This window comes from Pseudochaenichthys georgianus, chromosome 22 (genome assembly GCF_902827115.2).
Source record: "Pseudochaenichthys georgianus chromosome 22, fPseGeo1.2, whole genome shotgun sequence".
NCBI lineage: Eukaryota > Metazoa > Chordata > Actinopteri > Perciformes > Channichthyidae > Pseudochaenichthys > Pseudochaenichthys georgianus.
The window spans coordinates 27,874,508-27,892,371 of record NC_047524.1 but is presented as its reverse complement, the minus strand read 5'-3'; the positions used below and the strand labels follow the sequence as shown (position 1 = coordinate 27,892,371).

Sequence of the window (17,864 nt, the reverse complement as noted above, 5' to 3'; positions counted from 1 at the left end):
GCGACCTGCGAGGAGCTTCAGCGGGACTGTACCGTTAAAATAGCGGTGTCAGTGACGGGAATACGCCTTTACCGGGACGTAACTTCATGTTTATTTTATTGTATTTTTCTTCTTCTGATCTACTCTAGACGGTAGAGTCGAGTTAACAGAGGGTGAGAAACTGAGACTCGGAGACAGAGAGAGGAGTCGACTGTGAAGAGAGTATCCAAACATCCGTCGTTAGAAATGTTTAATGGTCTCCAACAACGCAGGAAAGCTAGAGCTGTGGTATTTAAGGACTGTTTAACAAACTCTACCTAACCTGGGTTATTTTTGTATTGGAATACGTGGACTTTTCTGCCCTTGTACCTGAGATATTTGTTCTTGTGGTGGAATTCTTCAATATTACACCTGCGCGAGGACAGCCACCGGCGGGAAAAGGAGGAGCGCAAGAGGAAGCAAAAGAGAAGAAAACAAGCGTTTGAAGGGCAGGGGGGGGTCAATTTCACTTTCTTTCTGATGGGATTCTTCCCTCACCCCGCGGATGGAGGGATGAAACCGGGAGGAGAAGACGGGGAGAGTGCGAAAAAGAGTGGAGGAGGATGTAGTCGTCGGGTGCTGTGAGAATGCAAAACGGATGCACCCCTCTGGAACACCGGATTGAACTATAAACCCAAACGGAATTTACAGCAAGGATATTACACCTTGATATAAACATATATGGGCCATATTCTATTATCTGGAACATATGTGTGTGGAGTTACAACTATCATCAACACCAACGTTCGACTTATTGGATTTGGAAACATAATTGTGACCTGACACCCAGCTAACCAAGGCGCCGTAACATCCGGAAAGAGGTAAAGTTTAGACTCCTATTATCTGTTTTATGCGTGCAAAATGACTGCTCAGTTTTCGGCTCCCCCTACCTATCTTTGTCTCTGTTACAGCAGAGGAAGGGTGGTTGCTTGTAGAGGGGCAGAGGGAGAGTTGTTTCTTCATTATTTTGCTGTAAATACATAGTCTGGAAGCTGAAATGGGACTAGAACAGAGAGTGTGTTCAAATGTGTGGTTACATTTCAGTAGCTCTGCACCCAGTTGTGTGCTGTGAATAGACGTCAGGGTGTGTGTGCACGCGCTCACATTGACGTGCTATTAACGCAATAGGAACATATCTTGTGATTGCGAGTTTTTGTCTTCAGTCACGGTACACTGAAATGTCCCGACAGCCTACGCGATGATTTTAACGGGTTTTAAGAAAATATAGTTATTATGTTACACTCCCACAAAACACTGCACCTGTACCTCGACAGAGAAGGGAGGAGGAGGGGAAGTGTAATGTGTCTAGGCTCCATAGTTCCCATAATAGACTGTGAAGTAGTATTAAACACCCGCAAATAAAAGCCTATAAGGTAAACCGTTGAGCGTGCGTGTTTGCGCATGCGCAGTTGAACCCTAGCCCCAACCTTGTTGGCACAAAGCGTGTGTGGTGTGTGTGTGTGTGTGTCATACAATGACAGGTGCATGTTGCTGTCCAATCAGGGGGCTGAATAGGCACCAGTACATTGCATTTAAATTGAACATTACCCCCAAAAAAACCTTCAGAGTGTGTTGAGCCAGTCTTAGTCATTTACTATCCATTTACGCACACTCACTATGATATATGTGTAATTTGTTATAATCCTAATCTGTTGTTGTGAAACATTACTCATTATTTGTTGTTTGTATTTTGAATATCAGGAATTGAGTCAAATGAGTATAGCCAACAAAAAGAACCTTTTCAGAAGAACCACTACATTAACAAGTGCTGTTTACTTGCTTTGAACATTTGTATTCACAGTGCTGTTCTATTCTCTTTGCGTTTGTGGAAGCATATTGTGAGTTCACAGCAAGAGGCTATGGTTGCTGTGGACATCCCGTAGGAGCAGGACACATCACATTATAGAACATACTGTAGTTAGATGAACATCACTTTAAACTATGCTGTTTTTAATTAGTAAAGAAATGGTAAAAACCACAAGCCTTTTGCTTTATTACCCCTATATCTTAACTTAAAGGTCACCTATTATGCAACATCCACTTCTTCATGTCTCTTCTACATCAACATGTGTCCCCTCTTCTTCATGTCTCTTCTACATCAACATGTGTCCCCTCTTCTTCATGTCTCTTCTACATCAACATGTGTCCACTCTTCTTCATGTCTCTTCTACATCAACATGTGTCCCCTCTTCTTCATGTCTCTTCTACATCAACATGTGTCCCCTCTTCTTCATGTCTCTTCTACATCAACATGTGTCCCCTCTTCTTCATGTCTCTTCTACATCAACATGTGTCCCCTCTTCTTCATGTCTCTTCTACATCAACATGTGTCCACTCTTCTTCATGTCTCTTCTACATCAACATGTGTCCCCTCTTCTTCATGTCTCTTCTACATCAACATGTGTCCCCTCTTCTTCATGTCTCTTCTACATCAACATGTGTCCACTCTTCTTCATGTCTCTTCTACATCAACATGTGTCCCCTCTTCTTCATGTCTCTTCTACATCAACATGTGTCCCCTCTTCTTCATGTCTCTTCTACATCAACATGTGTCCCCTCTTCTTCATGTCTTTTCTACATCAACATTTGTCCCCTCTTCTTCATGTCTCTTCTACATCAACATGTGTCCCCTCTTCTTCATGTCTCTTCTACATCAACATGTGTCCCCTCTTCTTCATGTCTCTTCTACATCGACATGTGTCCCCTCTTCTTCATGTCTTTTCTACATCAACATGTGTCCCCTCTTCTTCATGTCTCTTCTACATCAACATGTGTCCCCTCTTCTTCATGTCTCTTCTACATCAACATGTGTCCACTCTTCTTCATGTCTCTTCTACATCAACATGTGTCCCCTCTTCTTCATGTCTCTTCTACATCAACATGTGTCCCCTCTTCTTCATGTCTCTTCTACATCAACATGTGTCCACTCTTCTTCATGTCTCTTCTACATCAACATGTGTCCCCTCTTCTTCATGTCTCTTCTACATCAACATGTGTCCCCTCTTCTTCATGTCTCTTCTACATCAACATGTGTCCCCTCTTCTTCATGTCTTTTCTACATCAACATGTGTCCCCTCTTCTTCATGTCTCTTCTACATCAACATGTGTCCCCTCTTCTTCATGTCTCTTCTACATCAACATGTGTCCCCTCTTCTTCATGTCTCTTCTACATCAACATGTGTCCCCTCTTCTTCATGTCTTTTCTACATCTACATTTGTCCCCTCTTCTTCATGTCTCTTCTACATCAACATGTGTCCCCTCTTCTTCATGTCTTTTCTACATCAACATGTGTCCCCTCTTCTTCATGTCTCTTCTACATCGACATGTGTCCCCTCTTCTTCATGTCTTTTCTACATCAACATTTGTCCCCTCTTCTTCATGTCTGTTCTACATCAACATGTGTCCCCTCTTCTTCATGTCTCTTCTACATCAACATGTGTCCCCTCTTCTTCATGTCTTTTCTACATCAACATGTGTCCCCTCTTCTTCATGTCTCTTCTACATCAACATGTGTCCCCTCTTCTCTACATCAACATGTGTCCCCTCTTCTTCATGTCTCTTCGACATCAACATTTGTCCCCTCTTCTTCATGTCTCTTCTACATCAACATGTGTCCCCTCTTCTCCATGTCTCTTCTACATCAACATGTGTCCCCTCTTCTTCATGTCTCTTCTACATCAACATGTGTCCCCTCTTCTTCATGCCTCTTCTACATCAACATGTGTCCCCTCTTTTTCATGTCTCTTCTACATCAACATGTGTCCCCTCTTCTCCATGTCTCTTCTACATCAACAGGTGTCCCCTCTTCTTCATGTCTCTTCCCCTCTGTGGAAAGAGACTCTGAAAGTGTCAGGAACAAAGATTCTCTCTCTTTTTGATCCATTTCTATAAAAACCTGTTTGAAAATGAGCTGATCAGATTTTGGCCACTTTATGATGTCATAACGATGTTTTGGCTTGTGCAACCATTAGCCAATCAGCAACCAAGGTAACCCCCCCCCCCCCCCCTAATCTCCTGAATCTAGAGCATCATTGTGTTCTTTGTAACCAAATGTCTCTCAGAGGGGCGTGGGGAGGGGCTCCTTATTTTCATCTACAGTAACAGACAGAGAATCAGCACTTTGGAAACAGGGCTGAAACAGAGGGGATTATGGGTAATGCTGCAATGATCTGTTTGGTGTTTGGAGCCAAACACTTCAGAGACATGTTTTGTATATATCTGAGATCTATAATATATTGATGAAAAACAGTATAATAGGGGACCTTTAAATCTGTAAGGCCAAGCATTTCAAATATAACCTTACTTTATAGAAATATTTCCTTCAATATTCAATGTTTGGAAGCTTTGACATAGCCTCCTGTCCACCAAGTACAACTTCATCCCAAAAATATTTGTTTCATACTAGGGATGCACGATATTGGGTTTTTGAAACCGATACCGATAACTTCCTGCTTCTCAAGACCGATACCGATAACTGATAAAAAAAAATGTACGCCACTAACTTTTTTAACGCGATCAACGCATGTGTATTTTTTACCTTGGCCGCCCCGTAGTTTCAGAGGGCATCGAGTTTAAAATACCATCTACAAGCTGATGCTGACAGCCCCGCTCCTGCCGCCCGCTTGTGGCAGACCACACTTCCACGCTCACCGGCAGGCACCGACTGGCTATTGGGAGGACCGGGAGGGTGTTTGTATGTGTGGCCCGAGCAAGAGAGAGAGACCTTACGTGCATTGTTGTTGTTAGCATCTGGTGCTAGCTAGCTGCGCTAACGGATATAAGGAGCTGTTTAAATGAAAACAGAGGAGCGACATTTCGCCACAACTGCGCCGAGCACTTGACTTGATGCAGGAAGCAGACAGTGGGACATTGTAAGAGAAGTCAGCACACTCAGCTCGGATACATGAACATGATTGCAGCTTCCAAGCAGCTCCGGTTCGAGCATATTCCTTGAGTTACACATAGCACACACACACACACACACACACACACACACACACACACACACACACACACACACACACACACACACACACACACACCACACACACACACACACACACACACACACACACACACACACACACACACACACACACACACACACACACACACCACACACACTTTGTATTGTATTATTGTCTTCGTACGCTTTTAACACACCATCGTAGCGATGGCGATGTTTCAGGTGACTGATCAGGTTCGAAGTATTAGGGAGCGCTGGATTTGTGAAGAACTCCCCTCTTCCTAAACCACTAATACCACAGTACTGGCAAAACGGGAGGAGCCGAGTGAAAAACAAGCGCCCCTCATCCCAATCCACCCACACCTCAGTATTTTTTTCTTTTTTTTTACCCAAAAAATATATTGTATATTATCGGGGCTATTAATACTGGTATCGAGTTTATCGGGATGACGTCATAATTCCTAATATCGGACCGATAATTATCGGGCCGATAATTATCGTGCATCCCTATTTCATACATTTGGAATTTTTGACTTTGAGTTACTAGGATTCATTCTTTATGGGTAAGATAATACTAGGCTTAAGAAGTCAATCCTAATAATTGAAATAAACATTGTTATTCAAAAATTAGGGACCGAGTGAGTCTTCCAAGCATGTAAGTGACTTGAGAAATTATTTAAAAAAAATAGTGATGAGTATTCACGAGGGGTGTAACGGTTCACAAACATTTCGGTTCGGTACGTACCTCGGTTTTTAGGTCACGGTTCGGTACGTTTTCGGTACAGCAGAACAAATTATCACAAAACATAACATATTTTTAAAAAATTATTATTAAACTATGAATAATGTATTCACTCAAATAAATACAAAATAAAATAAACATTAAGGTGCAGCATTTCGATGAACTGAAATAATCTGTATTTGAACTTTACTGTACTAGTACTCACAAAACATAAACTATTAGTTTTGGGTTTTTAATTATTATTAAACTGTGAATATTCACTCAAATAACTACAAAATATAATAAAATAAACATTAAGGTGCAGCTTTTCGATGAACTGAAATAATTAGGGATGCACGATATTGTTTTTTTTAAACCGATACCGATAAGTTCCTGCTTCTCAAGACCGATAACAAAACATTTTTTACAGTGACATGTGTTGTGAACTTGTGAGTGTTCAGCGCGAGCGAAGATGTCAGAACCAGAGCAGCAACTCGTTAAAAAGAAGGGTAAAACTATTTCCACTATTTGGAAGTACTTTGGCTTTCAGGAGTCCGACATGGAGCAAAACAAAGTATAGTGCAGGATTTGTTACCAGGTTGAGTTGGCACCACACGCTAACACAACCAATCTCTTTAATCATCTGAAATACAACCACAAAGTGCAATACGACCGGGCAATAATACAACAAAAAGCAGATGCCCGCTCGACTTCATCCACCACATCATCACAGTCATCGATTCAGGACGCATTGTGCAGAGCAACGGCCTACGCGACGAGCTCGCAGAGACACAGAGATATTACAGGTGCCATTACATTTCACATCGCTAAAGACATGTGCCCAGTTAGCACTGTTAGCAACCAGGGCTTTAAGCAACTTGTCAACACGTTGGACAAGCGTTACGCGATGCCGTCTCGGTATTATTTCAGCAGGTCTGCGCTGCCTGCACTATATGACAAATGCCGTGGGGAAGTTGAGAGAGATGTGGCTTCAGCTGACTACTTTGCTACCACAATTGACCTATGGTCTAGCCGAAGGGTGCCCAACCAGTCGAACAAAAAAAGGGTTTGATTCTATTAATTTTGTCTTTTTTATTGCACTGTTGCAGCAGATTCCTGAGTAGCTTCAGATCTGAGTTGTCTTATTATTAAGCCTAATTTATACTTTTGTAGCAACACTATTCTTATATAATGGCAAAGAAAGGGTTCAGACTCTTTTCTTTTTTCCCTGTGTCATATGTGGCAGCACAGTTCCTCTTCAGAGAGAGTCTTCAGTACAGGTGGCAATATTGTCACCTGCCTGCGCTCATCTCTGAAACCAGTTTCTTGCAAAAAATCTTTAAGAGATGACGTGAGCAGCCCTACCAGCATTTGCCACGGTGGCCACATTTTTTTTATTTGGTCTTAAATTGTAGTTCAACATTTATTTCCTGTTACTTCTGGACCATGACGGTTGGCCAGCCTTCAACGTTTAACTGAGTGGAATATGTTGAATATGTTTTACCAAAATGTTGGCTATATGTTAAGGAGTTTTCAGCAGGTTGTGACCGTGCACTGCACCATATTTGATTTAATTTGGGCTAATTTATTTTTATTTATCATATTAATATATGTTTAGTATGGTTTTGGAAGTGTGCTCCAACATATTTGTTGATCTTGTTTATTGCTAAAATATTATTTGTTTTAAAGTTCAATAAATGGTCAATGAATAATCGTCAAAATAATCGTGATATCAATTATCGACCCAAATAATCGTGATTATGATTATTGCCATAATCGCACAGCCCTAACCCCTAGTGTTCACAATAGTACTCCACCTAAAAATACAATATCTTAAGCAAGTGCGCCAAAGGGAAATCATTTAATTTAAAGGGGGCCTATCATGCTTTTTGGGGTTTTCCCTTTTCTTAAGTGTGTTATATTGGTTTTCCTGCATATAAAAGGCCAGAATCTCAAAGTTGCCTCCAAAGGGAGTTTCTCTCTTTATTTTTCTCTATAAACCTGAACATTCGAATGATATGTCTTCATTATTCAAACAGAAATGATCTCAAATGCACATTTTAATCCAAACGTTTCCTATTGAGGGTCTTTCGAGTAATAATTCTCCGATATTGGACAGTGGCATGTCATGACGTGGCTTTATCATTTTCTTTGTTGGAGTTCCATTGGTTTGTACCGGTACAGTAGCTCGCATTGATTGATCAAGGCAATACATTTATACACGGGAGCCACTCATGCCGGTGCTGATGGCCCGTGGACATGGAGGCATTATGCAAATGAATCCCTGGCTCTAAAAAAGTGTGGAGTGTGGGACTGAGTGAGGTAGAGAAACTAGTGATTTTCATTCCATTTTCAGTGTGTTAGAACCTCCTCTCTTTACACCTAAAAAGACTGATTTGCTGTGCCATTAGGTTCGGGATGAATGGCGATGCATTTGTGCACCAGATTGTGTTTGAAGTTCGTGCCGGCAAAATGTAAGATGACAAGGTAAGAGTGATTTAATATGATTAGGTGCCAAACGAAAAGCATTTAAAGTGTACAGAATATGTGGATAGACATCTTGTCCAACGTTTCTTGATAATACAAACATTCTTATTCCATGTAAAGGCAACTCAGTCTCCATTTTTCCACTGTTTTATCATTTTTTGACTATCTTTCACCCAAATAGCCTCCAAAAAAAGTGTTAGCTGTTATCAAGCAGTAGTACAGGCGAGTAAAGAGGCTGTAAGGACTCTTCTTTATTCTTTATAGGGGCAGGGGGGATTTTTATTATACCCTTCTTTCTTCTTGCCCTCTGTTTATCTCTTCAACTCTCTCTCTGTCTCTCTCTGTTTAGCTATCTGACAGAGGGCTGCAGGATCCTGCGGAGTGGGTGGTGGAGCTCTAATTCAATTTATTCTGCTGCTCAGAGACAGACAGAGGAATAGAGGGAGAGAAGGAGCGAGATAGCAGAGGGATGGAGACCACAGATGTTAGGGAACATTTCCTATTAGCAGTGGAGAGGCAGGCCTTATAGGAAGCTGGCCTGACGTGCTGACATCTGGATTGATTCTGCGGGTGACTCGAATTATGTGTGTGCTAGGGTGTGGTTATTATCAACAAAAAACAATACAATTAGTGAGTCTGAAGGTGGAAAACTAAAACAAACCCTATTTTATTTTTACATTACCTGAAACACAAATAAGTAGAGATGTCCCGATCCGATCACGTGATCGCCGATCACGTGATTTTCAAAAAATCGGGGATCAGGGTTTTTTGTTTTGTTTTTTTATAAAATATTTTTTTTTTATTTAATGTTACAAAACAAAAATGACCATGTTCACGTCTTAAAGTCATCCTGAGGACTTAGTTTTGGTTTAAAATGACACAACATCATGTATGTGTTGCTTTCTTTGGGCTTGTTTTCAGACCTGGTTGCTTATTTCTCTGAAATCTGGCAACAGAGTGGGCGCAGTGTCTAATAGTAGCAGGAAGCTAACGAGAGGCTACGTTCAGCTGGTGACTCGGGAGTCGGGACAGAGAAAATGTCAGGAGTTTGGAAGTATTATCAAATTGAAAGCGAAGGCAGTGTAACAGCCAGATGCAATGTTTGCAAGGCGGAAAGAACAGAGCTACGTTCAACACGACCAATCTAATACGCTACCTGAGAAACAAACACCAACAACAACACGGCGAGTACACAGCGGCCACTCAGGTAACGGCACTGAAACAACCGACACTTTCAGAGACTTTCAAAAGGAAAGAGAAACTGCCCCAGAACAGTGAAAAGGCCAACAAAATAACAGCCAAGATAGCTGAGTTCATCGCGTTGGATGACCAGCCGTTATCTGTTACCTTTTTTTCTCTTAATGCATTGCATAAAGATCGGATTGGGAAAAATCGGTATCGGCAGATTGTCAAAATCAAATGATCGGAATCGGATCGGGAGCAAAAAAAGGTGATCGGGACATCCCTACTGTTTTTGTTTTACAGCTAAACCTCATTACATTTCCTAAAAGAAACCAGGGTGTGGGAAACGACAAACCTTCATCACAACTCACTGACAATGAGTTCCTTTGTCTTGTGGTAGCAAAGCACTTTTTGTTAGCACCATTAAAACTTGTTTAAGGTTACGACGAATTGGAGAATTCCCACACCAACCACATTTACAATGTGAACCCAACATTTCTGTTTCATTTACAAAAAAAGTTACATTGGAATTTTGAAAATGCTCTCCCTTCTTGCTTTCCAGATCAGTGGATTCTTTGATGGCACATGTATGTTTGGTCCTTACTGTACTTTTACACTGAATGACTCCCAGTTATGTTGACTGCATTTCCAAGAACAGCTTCAACACAATCTCTTTAAGAACTACATGTATGACAGTGTTCGTGTTATAAGTGCTTTACTAATGAGTTGCACGTATATACTTATTCTTCGGAGTGATTTCATTGCAATAAAACAGATACAATTGTGAGGAATTCTGATGCTAGCTTTCCCGCCTTTCCAGTTTCGGATTTTACAATCATCATAGTACTAATTATAAATATTGCAACAGAGTTGACAGCTGAGGATTCTGCCCCCAGACATGGCTCCCAATCTGTGATACTGGACTTCATGCCTTTGAATTGCTCAATTGAGCAGTACAGTATAGTGTTGCACGTAGGGATGCACGATATTGGTTTTTTGAAACCGATACCGATAACTTCCTGCTTCCTGCTTCTCAAGACCAATACCCGATAATAAAAAAAAAAATTACGCCACTAATTATTTTAACGCGATTAGCGCATGTGTATTTTCTTACCTTGGCCGCCCCGTAGTTTCAGAGCGCATCGAGTTTAAAATACCATCTACAAGCTGATGCTGACAGCCCCGCTCCTGCCGCCCGCTTGTGGCAGACCACACTTCCATGCTCACCGACTGGCTATTGGGAGGACCGGGAGGGTGTGTGTATGTGTGGTCCGAGCGAGCGAGAGAGAGACCTTACGTGCATTGTTGTTGTTAGCATCTGGTGCTAGCTAGCTGCGCTAACGGATATAAGGAGCTGTTTAAATTAAAACAGAGGAGCGACATTTCGCCACAACTGCGCCGAGCACTTGACTTTATGCAGGAAGTCAGACAGTGGGACATTGTAGGAGAAGTCAGCACACTCAGCAACATGATTGCAGCGTCCAGGCAGCTCCGGTTCGAGCATATGCCTTGAGTTGCACATAGCTCCAACGCACACACACACACACACACACACACACACACACACACACACACACACACACACACACACACACACACACACACACACACACACACACACACACACACACACACACACACACACACACACACACACACACACACACACACACACACACACACACACACACACACACACACACTTTGTATTGTATTATTGTCTTCGTACGCTTTTAACACACCATCGTAGCGATGGCGATGTTTCAGGTGACTGATCAGGTTCGAAGTATTAGGGAGCGCTGGATTTGTGAAGAACTCCCCTCTTCCTAAACCACTAATACCACAGTACTGGCAAAACGGGAGGAGCCGAGTGAAAAACAAGCGCCCCTCATCCCAATCCACCCACACCGCAGTATTTTTTCTTTTTTTTTACCCAAAAAATATATTGTATATTATCGGGGCTATTAATACTGGTATCGGGTTTATCGGGATGACGTCATAATTCCTAATATCGGACCGATAATTATCGTGCATCCCTAGTTGCACGGTGTACCGATACTTGAAATGTACCGCGATACCCTGCCGTTAAAAACGTTACGATTCCTCCATTTCATTAGTATCGGTACTTTAAGAATGACGGGGGAAAGTACTTCGGTGAGAAAGCACCGTTTTACTAAGAGCTGTGTGTGTTCAGCGCTCTGCTTCCACTCCCTGCACTGCAGCCGTGCCTGCAGTCCCTCCCTCTCAAGAACGCTCTAAGTGCCTCCCCTCTCGTGCACGCGCTAGCTGCCAGAGCATGTGAGAAAACGAGAAGCATGGCTGCAAGTGGGAGTGCAACTGCCGCTGCGCCTCGGCTTGTTGACAAAATGACGCCAGAAGCGAAAAACCAAAAAGTTGTTTATCGATGATGCTGAATTGTATTTAATACAAATTCTTGTCATTTATTTTATTTATTGTTCTCATTGTTTAAAAGTTTGTGTTATGGTTCTGGTGTGAAATAAAGCACAATAATTACATTTAAGACTGTTTCCCTTTTTTTAAGAAAAGTATCGAAAAAGAATCGGAATCGCAATTCTTGACTTGGTATCGAAACCAAAATGTGGGTATCGTGACCACACTAGCTACAGTACAGAAGCTCCTCGGAAACAAACACAAGGGGAAAGTGTAAGAAACATCAATGATGGGAAAAGCTTTGAGAACAATTCTTTGTCGTATTTGGAAAATCACCTTTGTAGACAGATGCAGCAGGATCAGACTGTGGCAAACACGTATACAGATCTTACTACAATACATTGACTTGATGTTTTGTGTAAATGCAGTCAGGTTATGTCCACTATGGTATCCTAATTCACCGCATGCATATCCGTACCTTACAACTATAGAACAGCTGACACTCTCGCTGAGCTCGTGCAACCCTATATGCCTGTTAGTGCTGTTTCTCATAGTGAAGCATGCTGCCTTTCTCATAGTGAAGCATGCTGCATTTGAATGTTGTGGAATACCTACATGTCATGTTGTGAAGTTGGATTTGTGATTTGTTTTAACTGTTTACCACAACGTGTGTATCGTTACAATAACAATAAAACAGTGTGTGTGTATTGCTAGGACTAAAATAAAAAACTTAGTGTGGTTCTACAGGACTACAATAAACAATCAAGTGTTCTTGTTGTCATAGTGTATCTCTTGAACTACAATTAATCACAGATTATTACCGTAAACACACCAGGATGATAAGAAATCAAATAGTTCCTTCCCGATTCATTCCTTTGGTCATTGGAATTCAATGTGCTTGTTCTTAGATCAAGTGATCAACACAAAAGTATTATGAACTATCAAGAGAGTTATCTCAAACTGATGATAACAGAATGTGTGCCTCAACAAACCTGATCCTTAACAAGACAGAATCATGACAGAATAGTTATTAGTATGCACACACATGAATGCAGGTGGTGAGAACGCAGCGGGAGGGGGGGGGGGGGGTAGACACACTCTTCCCTTTGAATCTTCCCGTGGCCAAGTTAAAGTGCCTCACAGAAAAGACTTTCAAATGCTATGGTTAAATAACCAGACTAGGGATGCTCCGATCGCCAATTTCGGGGCCGATCGCCGGAATCAGTATCGAACGATACCGATCGCCGATCCGATCGAGTGGGCGGGGCCTAAATGGAAGATTTAAACATCACTTTAAATCTTCCATTTAAAGTGATGTTTAAACTAGGGTTGCCAGAAACTGACCATGATCAAAATCGATTATTCGGCAGCCCTGGCGAATAATAATCAATTATTTGACCGCCCCCCCCGCGGGAGAGAGAGAGAGAAAAAAAAAAAAAGGGAATTCCGTTGTTTTCTTTACTGTAACATGTTTAACAGTACAAACAACAAACAAGCATGTCATCACAACGACGTGGCCTTGAAGTGAAGTTGGTAATGGCCGGCTGTGCTGCGTCTTTCTCTGTAACCTCTTTGGCTTCGCACTCAAATGCGAACGCATTGTTGAGGTTGAGCTGTGATAGACCAACGTCTTTTCACAGAGCTTGCATTTAACTTCCTTTGGACTTGTAAGTTCGAAGTAGTTCCACGAGGAGGAACTCTTTTTACCTTCCGCTTTGTTCATCTTTAGTCGCACGTGTGAGGGAGAGGGGGGCGGGGTCGGGGTGTAGCGTGCTGCAGCAGCAGTCTGCTCTGCACGCAGGCTTCCTCCAAGTTTACAGTAAAACAAACTGGTGGTGTGACCAATGACCATTTACAATTATTAATACTATTACTATTATTAGCATATATATATGTATATATATTTTGGTTGAAACTAAGCCAGAAAAAAAACAAAAACCATAAATAATAAAAAAAAAACATAAATAAAATCGATTTTTAAAAATAATATTCGATTATGGAGACTGTAGCAAATATTCGAATAATCGAATAATCGCTGGCATCCCTAGTTTAAACTTAGTTAATGGGCTCATTCACTGGCACTTCCACAAACAACAACCAACTTAATTATTACATTCAAATTATGTACATTATTCAAGTTTACATTCACTTTGGAGAATAACACGGGAGAGATGAGCGGAAGCGCTCTCTTTTCCTCTCTCCCTCTCTCTCTCTCCCCCCTCTCTCCCTCCCCCTCTTGACAGCCTGTCAGTATCTCATGCAGCTCACTGATCCAGTAATGAGTGACCCGACAGTGAAGAATAAATATATGTATAACTAGTTTAGCTAGTTCCAGAGGTAGATAAAATAGCTAAGTGTGTTAGGTCTAACTCTTGTGTGTGTCGCTCCGGTCCGGCGGGCGGAGCTGCAGGATTTCTGCTTCACACACGTTGCATACCGCTATTTTACTGTCTTTTTCGGACACCTTAAAATAATGCCAGACCGGTGAAGCCATTTTGGCGAGCTTGTTTTGCCGCACACAGAGAAAAGTGTCATGTATTTTACGTCATGCGATCGGCTCTCGCGATCGGCATGTTTAGAGAGCACCGATCGATCGGTAGAGAGTGAGTATCGGCCGATATCGATCGGTGACCGATCGATCGGAGCATCCCTAAACCATACAAATTAATGAATTGCTTTCAGATAAAGCTGTGCACAAATGATTATTCTACATGCTTTGACAATATTCCAAACAGATTACAACACTCCATTGGTGGGAAAAATGTGTGTGTGTTTATATCTCTTTGGAATATACTCCCCTGGCCATTCCCATACATAACTGCACCCTCACCTTGTCAGGTTGAATAAGGGATACACACCATCCCTGCCTCCTCAAGACTACAGCTGTGGTTGAAAGAGTCTGAGCATTACATGAGTATATTACATGGTGGATCTTTTACATGATCACTCAGAATCCCTATCTTCGTTATACCAAATGCGTATCAATTGGCCCTCATTAGTGCCGATATAGGGCACCATTCAAGACATAGAGATTATGGACAGTCATCTTTTAGATAACTGAAATGCTCCAATTGGAAATGGGTTAGTGCAGCAGTAGAGCAAATCCTATAGGTTAGAATAGCATGAATACAGGGAAGATAACACACACATTTGTAATACTACAGAGAGGATACTGCACATGTTAAAGCAGACAGAATGAGATCAACTCAATATCATAAAGGGTACCCTCTACATCTACAAACTCAAATGAAAGCCATAAGTCAGCACATTGTTACATTTCAAATCTGATACTCTGGCCAACATAGCACTTTTTAACCATCTCACTGCACTGTGTTACTCATCTATTACCTCCATATAATGTTGTAAGTGCACTTGTTGTGGTCATGATTTCACACCATAGACAACGACATCGTAAAATCGTCTTAACTTCCAATATATGAGCAACAAAAGCATCCAATGCGTGGCAAGCTACATTGTCGGTGTTACAATTCTGCTCAAGCACTCGGTTAAGTAGTTTTGTGGTTAAGAAGCAGTGGCGAGAGAGGGGGAACAGGAATGGTTAAACAAAAAAACCATATGATTGGTTTTAGTTCTCAGTCATTGCAGCACAGGTATCAGCTTGTAGCTTCATGTTTTGTCACTTGCATTGAACAAAGTCTTGTAGCACGTTGCTTTTCTCACTTACAATGTGAACTTAGCATAACAACTTAATAAAGACATCTCAGCCCCATGGACAGCTCGAAAATGCAGCTACAAGCTAAAGTAGTTACATCAGCACCATGGACAGTTACAGTATCCAAAACTAGCTTGAAATAGATCTTCAGCACCACGGACAGCGACCTAATGGAGTCACAGAGGAACAGAGGGGGGAGAGAGAGAAGGGGGTCCAGGGCTGCATCTCACTTTGGTTAAATGGATTCCTTGTAGGGGTGTAACGGTACACGTACCCGTACCGAAATTATTCAGTACGGTACACATGTGTACCGAAGTGTACCGAACGAATATAACGTTAAACGTAAAAAATTGAGAACGCGAACAACTTCTTGGAAGTAATCTCAGGTGCTGCGTCTCAGCATTCAGAGTAATTTGCTCCCATTGTGTTCAACGCGTCATAGAGCGAGCACGTCATTTCATTGGACGAGCTGGTCAGAGGGATGCGTTCATATGTAGTCAGTAATTTGAGGAACTGTCGAAATGGCGAACACAGATAAAAAATAAAATCCAGAAAATCACATTGTCTGATTTGTAAAGAATGTATTTGCAAATTATGGTGGAAAATAATTAAATTAAATAAATAATAATAATAAAATAAGTATTTGGTCAATAACAAAAGTTCATCTCAATACTTTGTTATATACCCTTTGTTGGCAATGACAGAGGTCAAACGTTTTCTGTAAGTCTTCACAAGGTTTTCACACACTGTTGCTGGTATTTTGGCCCATTCCTCCATGCAGATCTCCTCTAGAGCAGTGATGTTTTGGGGCTATCGCTGGGCAACACGGACTTTCTACTCCCTCCACATATTTTCTATGGGGTTGAGATCTGGAGACTGGCTAGGCCACTCCAGGACCTTGAAATGCTTCTTACGAAGCCACTCCTTCGTTGCCCGGGCAGTGTGTTTGGGATCATTGTCATGCTGAAAGACCCAACCACGTTTCATCTTCAATGCCCTTGCTGATGGAAGGAGGTTGTCACTCAAAATCTCACGATACATGGCCCCATTCATTCTTTCCTTTACACGGATCAGTCGTCCTGGTCCCTTTGCAGAAAAACAGCCCCAAAGCATGATGTTTCCACCCCCATGTTTCACAGTAGGTATGGTGTTCTTTGGATGCATCTCAGCATTCTTTCTCCTCCAAACACGTCTAGTTGAGTTTTTACCAAAAAGTTATATGTTGGTTTCATCTGACCATATGACATTCTCCCAATCCTCTTCTGGATCATTAAATGCTCTCCAGCAAACTTCAGACGGGCCTGGACATGTACTGGCTTAAGCAGGGGGACACGTCTGGCACTGCAGGATTTGAGTCCCTGGCGGCGTAGTGTGTTACTGATGGTAGCCATTGTTACTTTGGTCCCAGCTCTCTGCAGGTCATTGACTAGGTCCCCCCGTGTGGTTCTGGGATTTTTGCTCACCGTTCTTGTGATCACTTTGACCCCACGGGGTGAGATCTTGCGTGGAGCCCCAGATCGAGGGAGATTATCAGTGGTCTTGTATGTCTTCCATTTTCTAATAATTGCTCCCACAGTTGATTTCTTCACACCAAGCTGCTTACCTATTGCAGATGCAGTCTCCCCAGCCTGGTGCAGGTCTACCATTTTGCTTCTGGTGTCCTTTGACAGCTCTTTGGTCTTGGCCATAGTGGAGTTTGGAGTGTGACTGTTTGAGGTTGTGGACAGGTGTCTTTTATACTGATAACGAGTTCAAACAGGTGCCATTAATACAGTTAACGAGTGGAGGACAGAGGAGGCTCTTAAAGAAGAAGGTACAGGTCTGTGAGAGCCAGAAATCTTGTTTGTTTGTAGGTGACCAAATACTTATTTTATTGAGGAATTTACCAATTAATTCATTAAAAATCCTACAATGTAATTTCCTGGATTCTTTCCCCCCATTCTGTCTATCATAGTTGAAGTGTACCTAGGATGAACATTACAGGCCTCTCTCATCTTTTTAAGTGGGAGAACTTGCACAATTGGTGGCTGACGAAATACTTTTTTGCCCCACTGTATATATATATATCAGTACCATGGACAGCTATATGTTGCAGGTAGAGATCTCAGTGGATATATAAGCACCATGGACAGCTACAGGTTGCAGGTAGATATCTCAGTGGATATATAAGCACCATGGACAGCTACAGGTTGCAGGTAGAGCTATTATTACATAGACTAGAACCATGAACAGCTGCATGTAGGAGGTAGAGCGCTTAGTAAATAGATGAGCACCATGGACAGCTACAGGTTGCAGGTAGAGCTATTATTACATAGACTAGAACCATGAACAGCTGCATGTAGGAGGTAGAGCTCTTAGTAAATAGATGAGCACCATGGACAGCAACAGGTTGCAGGTAGAGCTATCGTCAATAGATTACCTCCAT

At 41.9% G+C, this 17,864-nt stretch overlaps 1 protein-coding gene across 1 annotated transcript in view; it reads left to right on the top strand.

The window, feature by feature from the left end:
- The window catches only part of lrfn5a (leucine rich repeat and fibronectin type III domain containing 5a), a 235,376-nt gene continuing 217,512 nt past the window's right edge, over window positions 1-17,864 (top strand). The window contains exon 1 of the mRNA XM_034110917.1: window positions 1-839. The gene's annotated coding sequence lies outside the window, so the exon portion shown is untranslated. The remainder of the gene's footprint in view (window positions 840-17,864) is intronic.